The following is an 11,419-nucleotide window of genomic DNA, read 5'->3' as shown; positions in this document are numbered from 1 at the left end:
GATCCCAGTCTTTTCTTTATGACCTGTTCCCTGTTTATAGTCTGTTCCTGGTTTTGGCTTCAAAGATCTGTCAGATAAATCTGTCTGTGTAAACGCACCATTACAAAACCTGCACCCAAACTGGAGACAAGAGTTGAGCTGTCTCTCAACAAAAGCAGCCATGTTTTACTAATGCCAAATAACCCCTTTAAGTCCTCCATAATGAGAGTTGTTCTTTGTCTCCTCTCCCCACTATAGCCAATAGACGAGGTTCCCGAACTCAGGACCCCCTCATAGTGTAAATCTTTTTTTTTTTTTTTTAACTTAACAACCCGTCCAACTATCAATATGACAGCTGCCATATGTAATCCCCAAAACAATCAATGGTAATTGTATTGTATATCTGTGTTAACACGACTCTTTCTATATAAAAATGATCATTTGTGTGATTGTAACATGTTATTGATCCTCCTCCTCCTCCTCCAGCCTGTCTGTATAACACTACATTACATATATAGTTATCCTGCTTGGAAACAACAGTATATACCGTGTGCTTCTATCCATAATGTATTCTCTATTCTCTCTTGCCTGTCAGGAGACATGCCGACGCCTTTTGATTACATCTTAGAACATAGGAGAACAGCTTCACCCAATAATGTACAGACGTCGTCTACCACTATCGCTGCTAATAATACATATTATTAATAGATCCGGATAGTAAACCATTCACCGGCCGGCATCTGAGACTACAGCGTGCTATTCGGCAGAATGTCTTTGCTATAACTAGAAAAGGCACTAGGGGCCACTGTGCCTCTTCCACAGCTCTCACATCCCATCCTACCTCCTTCCCAGTCCCTGAGGATTCTGCTTAAGCTAAGGCTGCCAATGAAGTCAAAGCCTAATGCATTTCTCTGTGGTACCACAGGCTGCATCTCTTTCAAATTACAGTGCAGGCGGACCAGACAACATTTTCTGAATTAGCATCTCCGGGACTCCTCTCCTCGCACACACACAGTCCTCATCTGAGGTACAGCAAGCTACCTGCCTGCATTACCTATGGACCTTATCTACACTCCACTTTGGATTAGAGGGAAACTCTGATTTTCTGCAAAGCAGTTGGGAGGTGGATCCAGGAGTTCCTGTGGAGAACCCATTTTGGTCACCTGCTTTCTTTTCTTTCTTTTTTTTTTCTTACTTCCTCTTTGTCCCTTTCTGTTGGATAGCAAATGGATGGGGGAACGCAACCTTGGGCTTGAAGAATGAGATAAGTTTGTGGAGTTCGCTTGTTTGAGAGGAAGATGTACCCTTCCACAAACATGGAAACATAACTGGGATCTTTGATGGATATTGATTTTAAAAAAAGAGCACAGGTAGGTGGCATCTAGCTCTCCCCCCCCCCCCCCCCCCCCCTTTACGTGATTGCAGCTGCTGAGGAAGAACAGTTCAACTTCGGCTTGATTTATGATAGGAATCAGTGTGTTAATCAAACACAGGTGTCTGGGTGCTGCAGCTTTAGGATACGAAGTGGGTATAAAAAAAAAATAACGGAAATTAAAATTCCAGAGGCGCCCTTCCGAGTCACCGTTTAATATTTTTTTTTTGCAATCATTTGAACAGCAATTTATTTCTTGTAATCAATCATTCCGACATGTTAATGATCTGGAGGGGCGGATGGATGGAAGGAGAATCAGCATCTGATTACTGCCTAAAGTTTGCCTCTATGCCTCTGTCTTGTAATACTACTTTCATGTTCCCCTGTATTCTCCTTGTTCAGGAATCAAAGCATCTGGTTAATTGTGTGAATGAGTTAGCTATCCCAGGTTTTAGAGAAAAAAAAAAAAATTCCGAACAAAGCATTTTCTACTTGGCTTTTAAGCACACCGTCTGAATTCCTGATGATACGGTGTATGTGGTATGCAGTTCAGGTACTTTGATGTCCTGCATATTGTATGTAAAATTCTCGGTATAGTAATGTATTATGCCTCTGGCTCTTAGCTGTGTTATATTAAAATGCCTTTCACATTTCCACAGACCCAGTCTAGTGAAAGCACTTATCCAATTAAAAAGGAATGCAAATGGTGTATGGTGGGAGACGAATTATACCGGAATTGTAATTTTTTTCCCCCCTTCTAATTTATGTATTATGTATAAGCAAGCAAGCACATACAAATCCGAACCTAATAAGGTCTGTCTATCTATCCTTCCATGTATATATAATATATCCATCTATATAAGTATTCATACACCAAATGTATATTATATACCAAGTTAGGACAACAAAGCAATATATTTTTATATTTGGAGATTGATGGGTTAATTTCCGACATTGCTGCAAATCTTTACCATTGTGTTGTGTTCTGTACGTGGCTGTCTGTCTATATAGGTGTGCCTATGTGTAAGTTTCTCCTTTGCCTCTATGTCGCCTTGTGAACGTTGGGAACATTGTTTAAAAAATCTAGCATTAAGGCAACTATCAGAAATGAAAAAGAACGCCTTTTATTTTCCATCTAGAGACCTAAAACTTTACCAAAGTTCATTGGAAGGTGTTTTCGTACTATAGGATTACGATATTGAGTTTTGATCTATTGATTTCTACCTTTGTCATTTTAAGGAGAGATTTTTTTTTTTTGGGGGGGGGGGGGGGGGAATATTCAGTAGCTTCAATCTGATTCCAGTCAATAAATGTCTCATAGGCCTCTCATACCTGAGGAGAATGAGCCTTTTCTCATAATCTTCCAGCCAGGCCAAGATCTGTACAATCCCAGCGGGAATCCTCTAGCTATATATACAGTATATATTAAAAAAAAGAGGATTGGCAGTTTAACCCTGGATGGGAATCAATCAGCTCGGAAGGCACGGATGAGTTCTTCATCTGTTAATTAGGTTATAGTAGCTGGTGGTATATACTGCTATTTATCACAGCACGGATGGTGAAGTGAGAAGTACAAGGCTAGGATGTTCTCAGCCTTAGGTCGGATAATGAGGAGTTCCTTAATAGCTCCAGGGCATTTTCAGCCGGAAGTAAATCTGTCAGGTGAAAGAAGAAAGTTCACAGCTATATAGGATCACAGTAACTAATGAGGGTTTGGAGAAACGTTGAATGTAATGTGAAATACTTGAACGTGAGATGGAGAATTGGTAAGGTCACATTGGCCACTGAAGTCTATGACCAAAGCAAAAAGTCTTACGTGGAAATGAAATTCAGATGATAATTTGGTTCTGTGCTGGAGCTTCTGCTCTCACTTCTCCCGATGGTTAGGCCTGGTAAGCGGGCATCTCCATTGAAGGACAAGAAAAGGTTTCTTCTATGGCAATGAAGGATGCTATGTCTATGTGCATTTGAGTATAAATGGTTGTTCCCTATAAACAGGCGGGTCTCATCAGTAGAATATCTTCCATTGGCTCTATTATGGCATATGAATGTAATAGAGGGAGGCCCCCCACTCTAGGACCCCCATTGTTGGCCAGAGATCCACTAATCAGGAGGCTTCTTTGCTCTGATGGACTAAGCCTATGTTATATTAGGGGGTGTAGTTGCCCAGTATTTCCCCATTGATTTCCCTACTGTGCAAAGGGGTATCAGAAGCCAGACTAATGGCGATCAGCTGAACAGTAGGCCATCGTGGATTTAAAAAGGGGTCGTCATGATGAGACAACCCTTTTAAGGCTTGGGTAGGATGAATATCATATCCTTCTAGGGATTACTGACAGAAAGTGCAATATCTGCCCATGATGGCTACATCCAGAAACAATTCCATATATATGTATAGTATGACACATAGTAGCAGCATTATTAGAAGATTGGAAGTGGAAGTATGTGAATCATTGGATCAAAAGGATAAAAAAATTACTTGTTTTAGCACAATTAAAAAAAATAAATAAAAATAAAGTATATTATTAAGTATCTACCCATAGTCATTTGTCCCATTTAGCTTCAATTAAGTTTGTGAAATCAATTCATAGGCAGCCTATACCTATAGCAGGTGTGTAATGCAGTCGAGATGATAAGGAAGGTCTAGTCTCCCTCTATGTTATACAGATGGAGTAGCAGTGACCTTGCAAAGTGAAAAAGTGTAGGTATAACTAGGATTCCAACTGCTGCCTTGCATGACCAACACACTATACAGGCTGCCTGCGAACACAAAGGATTCATATGAAATACTGAGCCTGGCTTTATACATTCATTCCATGGACAAAAGGATGCATTAGGATTGTAGAAACAAACCTATGTCATTGCATTGTGGTTATTATTCCTATTATTATGCTATCGTTTTCAATCTCACATAGTAGCACAAATAATTATTTTAGCCTCTTTGTCCATTTCGACATCTTTTAAGCAATTTCTATATGTTTGATAGGACTTTATAGTTGTTTTACCTCCTAAAATCCTATATATGTACTTTAGATGTTTTTTCAGGGTTTGTGGTAACAACATTGTACCTGAAGTTAGGTCTAGGAATTAGTCCTAAGGCAGGACATTTACAAAAGACCTTCTTAGTGGTAGGGCCTTGGTTAAAGTGACCCTCTAATAAGGCAAAAAAAAGAGAAGTGTAGTTTTAGATTGTAGGCATTCAATATACAGTACATGATGATAGTCCTGATATAGACTATTGTTTTATTTTCTATCATTCACTGTGGAGTGTTGCATTTATATGGGTTGTTATGGCCTAATAGTTTCCAGATTGGGTCAGGTATGTTATTGGGTATCATTGTTGCATGCAAATAAAGAGCTTTATGCAGCTACCAATAAGGCTCTTGACCAGATGCTCCTAAAGTCTAATAAAATTGGAAAACCAAATTTAAAGGGATTATCCAGGATTAGAAATGAAGATGAAACTGAGCTACAATACCCCATACAAACTGCAGACATGAGGGGCGCTGTTTCTGCAAGAATGCAACTGCCTAGATAACCTCTTTAAGATTGCTCCTAAATATAGTAAAATAAAAAGGTCAAAGTTAATTTTGAGAAAATTGACTAAAAAAAACTAGCATGCAATTTTCATAAAAGAATCATCACCAGGTGGCACTAATGGTTTGCTTGGAATAATCCCAAATTTAGACTTTTTACAAAATGCTGCATTTTGTTCTTGGTAGAGAAACCTATGTAAATCATTACATTTACCACAAGTAACATGGTTTGAGGTTTTCTTTTTTATTACTCTGGTTATGAGGCAGCTATGTGGTCTCCGGTCGTGTTGAGCGGACCTGTCAAACTGCTTGGGTTTAGCACCTGAATGCTCGGCATTTAATTCCCTGCAGCTGGAGAAGATGGATGCCACAGTAGGGTATTATGGAAAACATCGATAAAGCCTATGTTCACACTATGAGATTTTTCAACCACCATTGCCGACAGCCATCTATAATGATCATTAGCACATATTGGATGTATTTTTGATGGCCGTCGGCAATGCCAGAGGCAAAAAACTGTGATGTTAAAGAGGTGTTCCAGGAAAAATGAACTCCTTCCCTATCCACAGGGGAAAAGTGGCAGATTACCGGGGGTCCGAGCTCTGTTCCCGGTGATCTCCCTTGCGGGCAGCTATGCCAGCTTCAGCGTAATGAATAAAGCCTTGGGTACATCACGTGACCCTTAGCTCTATTCATTCCTATAGAGCCAACAGAAAGAGGCGAGTACAACGCTCTTCCGACATACTCTGCTTTTTCTGTCGTTTCGTAGGAATGAATAGAGCCGTGGGTCACGTGCCATACCCGCAGCTCTTTCATAATACAGAAGCCAGGGCCTGATATGGAGATTGCCGGGGATACAGAGGATCGGACCCCCCGCAGTCTCCTACTTTTTCCTTATCCTGTGGATAGGGGAAAAGTTACATTTTTCCTGGAATACCCCTTCAACTTAGCCCTAGGCTGTATCTATGTTATCCTGGCCGCCGTAGGGATGAATCCAATTTCTGTTGCCATGGAGAATCAAATGCCAAGCGTTCAGGTTCAGTGAATATTTCCCAACCCAAACAATCTCTAGGTCTCAAGCTCAATACTTGTCTCCAGCTTTCTAAGGCTTTGTTCACAAATTGCTTTTTTTTTGTGTCTTTGCAACAATTTTCAAATACAATCGTCTCTCACAGAGCTGCTCACCATTCCGATCCATAGAGAGGGCTCTTAAGGGAGTCATATGGATAGAGGTTAACTTTATAAAACAATTGCTTTACATGATATGGGAGCTGGGGATGTATGACCATTGTTATATAGTCTTGAAAACTGAATAATAATCCTCATTACTAGAGATGATCGAACAGGGCCGAGGCTCAGGTTCGTAGACACTTGAACCATCGGTATTTGACACCCGCAGTCTTCCCATTCTGTGGGGAAGGTGGAGACAGCCTGAGTCCCGCCTGGAAAACAGGAATCCAGCCTGGCCCATAGGTTGTATTCCTGTTTTCCAAGTGGGACTCTGGCTCTCTCCACCTTCCCCACGGAATGGGGAGACTGCGGGAGTCAAATAACGATGGTTTGAGTTCGTACGAACCTGAACATCAGCGCTGTTCGATCATCTCTACTCATTACCCTTGTCCCCCAGATTTCCCAAGAAGAGAGGTAACTAAGAAATAGCTCATAAGAATTGTGAAGAGTGTTTTACTATATCAGCCCAAGTGACGTTCAATAAATTGTAGTACAATGGAGACCTTGCACTGCAAACATGATATCTTACCTGTACCAAGGTCCTCTCCATGTATCTCTTTACAATGAAAGGTTTATGGCTTCACTGATGAGACTTGATTCGACTGTTTGTAACATAAATTGGGAAAATTAAATAAATAATTTGTAGTGTGAAAAAAAAAAACAACAGAATAGTTTTCCATTTTCCCTCTTCACCTTGGAAATGGACTAGAAATCAGATGGAGCGGGGGAAATGTTGGTGTTTGTTTGCTCTAACTGCCTCCTAAATTATTTACAAATTATCTCGTACTGCTGCTTTGAAGCCGGTACGATGGCCATGTTGGCTAAATTAATGATCGGCCGTAAATGTAAAAGTCAGAACAGAACATAAATAACGGAATAAAAACTAGGATGCTTTTAATCTTATGTTTAAGGACTCAAAGGCCCAGAGCAATCAGAGGTGATTCCATGCATACATTAGCTGTATTCAGCATCGGAAGACAAGGGCTCGACTGAGGGATAGAAAAGATCTCAATATCGTATTCACAAATACATAGTGTATTAAAGTGTCTGCTAGTGACTCCACTACTCACAGCAATATAGATATGGGCAATCCATAATAAACCCCAAGTATAGGTTCATAATGCTAGTTATTGGAGGGGCATAAAGGGGCATAAAACGTGTATGTAAAGGACCACTGCACACTACATGGAAAGTAAGAATACATGTTCATATGCTGAATCATCCCATTTATTATGTCCGTTAACCACCACCAATGATGCATGATGAAAGCATAGTACATGATTGATATACTGTATTAGGATGATATTCATTAATCCAATGTTCGCAAACGCCAGTTGATTCCTGTCGGTACCAGTACTGTGAAAGGTTCCAGTCCACAAAGACCTTTGTCAACATGGTATTTAAAAACATAAGCCCTGCCAGGCTCTGGGATCTCCGGGGTGTCCACGACATGACCCAGCTGATGGACTGGCCGCTCATCCAGTCAGTAACTGGGGCAGGACGCTGTTCCAGTCACTGATTGGCTAAGCGGCAAGTCCATCAGCTGGGACAAGCACTTTCCCCCAAGTCGTGACGTCTGGCGGGGGAACCTGAAATATCGGCATTTAAATCCAACTGCCTGGAGAAGGTGGATAGAAAACCTGCCTGAAAAAAATGGATTCCGCCATAGGCACAGGCAATCCTTGGGTTGCATCTCCCTTGTCCAGAAAGCCGGATTCAAGTACCAATCGTTTTGGCAAGTTTGCTCATCTCTAATAGGTATAGCATGGGTATTTCTAATCAAAAGGTTCAGGGATAGTCAGGGTCAATAAATCAAAAAGCAGAAGTGCTGAGGGTGATGGGAGGCTGGCAGAGTGCTATGTACTTGCATAGGTCTGATATAATTTAGATTTTTCTATGGCATATATCTTTGTTTATGTTACAGAGACCCTTGAAGTCCGCCTGGACCATAAAGTCCTATTGTATTTATATAATCAAAAATCTACTAACGTTTACTAAGATTGGATTAATGATAACAACCCTGATGTAACAACCATGTACTATGCTTTCACCATGCATTAATGACTAAATGGGGTTAATGGACTTTTCTGAAAAATAATAAATGGAGTGGAACTTGTTTTCTTACTTTCCATGTAGTGTGCAGTGGGCCCCTACCTATGTACCATCAGCATCTCACTACATGTTTTGCAGAGACATAATACAAGTTATACTATGTATTGTAAACCTGAACCTAAACTGTAATATTTGGGGAAATCTAATGATCTTTGGATATTAATGATAGTATACAAAGTATGAAGCTGTCTTCTCTCATATGCATGTTTCTATTGTCAGAGGTGCTGATAAGTATTAGGCGGACCTGTCAAACTGTTTTGCAACGTTCTCTGAATGTGAAAGCTTGGCATCCGTGTCGGACTGGGGTATCTGGGGCCCACCAGAGAAATTGATACTGGGGGCCCACCAAGAACCAGTTAGAAACGACATGTTAGTAAGAGTTACTGCAGGTTCTAAAGCCCACTGGAGGATGCTCTGTTCCTCTGGATGACCATTCCGACACTGCTCGGCATTTAAATTCCCCACGGCAATTGGATGCTCCCCTGTGGAGTCCTGGAAAACAGTGATACAGTCATAGGCTGTATCCGTATCTTCCCACAACCCTAGGGAGGTATCCAGCTTCTACTGCCTTGGGAAATCAAATGTCGAGTGTTCAGGTTTGGAGAACGTTGCAAAACTCCAACAGTTTGACAGGTCCGCTCAACACTAGTGCTTATCCGTCTGCTCTATTTAGTAACTTACACCTTGTGCCAAAATCTGATTATTAGTTATGGAAGGCAGCCGAATTGCAGATTGCAGATGAACTAAAGTCAAAGATCAGGAGCGTAATAAGTAATCATGGGGCACCATAGCAAAACTTGGACTGGGGCCTCACTCTACAGATACCACTTTCAGCAGCAGGTTTTTCCGAAATACACAGCTGCAATGCCTACAACCCTGGTAGTTACGCCCCTGCCAAGGAATAACAAAAGGAATCTCTTAATCACTGTAGTGCTGTTCAGTACATAATGCAGCATGGTGGTCAATAGAGCTTGAGTGAAGGAGCCTGTGGATAGATGGATTAATGAAGTGTTTATGTACATAGACACATAGACAGCTGGATAGATTATCTGAGTGACCTACAATTCGGGACACACTTCTGTGTGAGGACACAGAGAATGATGTTGTTGTATTATAGTATATACAATGGTACCTTGGTTTAAGAGTAACTTGGTTTAAGAGCTCACATTTAAAAAAAAAATAGTGAATTGGTTCAAGAGCATCGCTTTGGTATAAGAGCTCCATGTTCTGGGTGGGAGGGGGAGTGGGGGAGGAGCATGGTCTGTATAGTGGGGTCTACAGTACTGTACTCTGACCCAGGAAGTCTCCCTCACCTTCCAAATCATAGCAGATCCACTTCAGGCTGGGGCTTGCATCAGGGGACAGGACTGTGGAGGTAATCTCTTCATAGCTGTAACCCCTCTCTCCCCGGACAGAGAGTGCTGCATGTATGTGCCCACATCTGCACTGCTCATTCTTTCATGCTTCCTGCAGTCTCTATCAGCCTTGTGTTTCCCATCCTCTCCTTTACTGTACAGTAACTTGTAATATCACATATTCAGCTGTTTCTGAATGTTTGTATTATTTGTTTTACATGTTATTCAGAATAATAAACCATTATTTTTGGGGTATGGAACCAATTGTCTGCATTTCTATAATTTCTTATGGGAAAATTTGCTTTGGTTTAAGAGTGGATTTGGATTACAAGCACGGTCCTGGAACAAATTATGCTTGTAATTTAAGGCACTACTATATATATATATATATATATATATATATATATATATATATATATATATATAATGTCCACAATAGAGCGCACTCCCAGTTTCAGTGCTGGAGTGCCTAGCAAGGGAGATTGGATTAAATCTCCAACTCTTGGATATATATATATATATATATATATATATATATATATATATATATATATATATATATATATACACAACATGTGCGTGCTGCTTTGCTTGCCTGGTCACCTCTATCCGTGAAGCACTAGAGGTGTTCAAGGGTAAATCAAGGAAATAAGAGAAGATACATAAATTAGATTCTTGGCCTCCAGAGTATACGTAATGTTTTGAACCTATTTGTATGGTCTGGACCATTATGGATTTTTCCTGGGCTCTTCCTGAGAATTACAGATCACTCAATGATAACTAAGTCCCTAAGTAGAGGGCTGTTTCTCACTTTCCATGAGTGGATATAAACTAAAAAAAAACAGGTTTATAGCTCATAGCACCAATTACATAAGCAACAGCTGTTTAGCCTTCAGTAAACTGGTATTACGGTGCTCTGTTATTACCTGTGTAACAATCCTGGCAGGAACCACCCATGAAGCTTTCCATTTCCTACTTAGGTACTAGTAAATCTTCTCCGATTTTAGCACCATATGTTGTTATGAAATTTACACGCCTTTGTGTTTGTCAAAAACGTGATGTATAGAGTGCGTCAAATCCAATTATATGCACATGAATGTGTCAGAAGCCTTGTTTAAACTTAATGAAATGCGTACTTGTATATTAAGATTAATTGTTGACTGACAAAACACCATTGCGAAGAAGTAGGGATAAAATGTTTATGTTAAATGATTCCCATTCGCACTTAGCAAAGGGAAATATTTTGATGGATTTATACCTTACAGTCATACCCTTAGAGTGTAGAGAAATACTTTGCCGCCTTTGGATATTTCGCCTATTTCCCTTCAAAGTCCATAAATGTAACTTTTTAGGCAGGTGTGAACCCTACCGTGTGCATTCTAGGTAATGGTCTGTGCAGGTGGGGAAGGAGTCAACCTGAAATGACCCCACTCCATATCCACATGCCGGTAGCATCAGCAGAACCTGCCTCTATGAGACACAGTTCTCCTGCCTACTTATAGCGATGCAGAATGTAAATACCTTGCATAATGCATAATTTCAACCATTTACTGATGTTAATGGCGAGGTCAGAATGGACAAGAGAAAGCTGCAGCACAGTAATCTATTATCTCCGTGACAGCCACATGGTGCACGTGCCCCAACAGATTAACATTTAAAAGTACTGTACATTTTACTCATCAGTGTTAATGAACAATAATGGGAGCAGTTGCCAAGTTACCAGAGTTTTTTTTATATTATTATTATTATTATTGGTCACAGAAAAATAAATACAATGGTTTTTCTTGTAAAAAAAAAAACTTCAAGAATGGAGTCGGAAATAAGAAGGCAAGACA

At 40.4% G+C, this 11,419-nt stretch overlaps 1 protein-coding gene across 1 annotated transcript in view; it reads left to right on the top strand.

The window, feature by feature from the left end:
• Positions 1 to 1,126: 1,126 nt before the first annotated feature.
• The window catches only part of TAFA3 (TAFA chemokine like family member 3), a 287,624-nt gene continuing 277,331 nt past the window's right edge, over positions 1,127 to 11,419 (top strand). Inside the window, exon 1 of the mRNA XM_069945453.1 lies at positions 1,127 to 1,349. The gene's annotated coding sequence lies outside the window, so the exon portion shown is untranslated. The remainder of the gene's footprint in view (positions 1,350 to 11,419) is intronic.

Source organism: Dendropsophus ebraccatus, chromosome 11 (genome assembly GCF_027789765.1).
Source record: "Dendropsophus ebraccatus isolate aDenEbr1 chromosome 11, aDenEbr1.pat, whole genome shotgun sequence".
Lineage (NCBI taxonomy): Eukaryota > Metazoa > Chordata > Amphibia > Anura > Hylidae > Dendropsophus > Dendropsophus ebraccatus.
The sequence above is the reverse complement of the archived record's forward strand: the minus strand, read 5'-3'. Positions and strand labels throughout refer to the sequence as shown.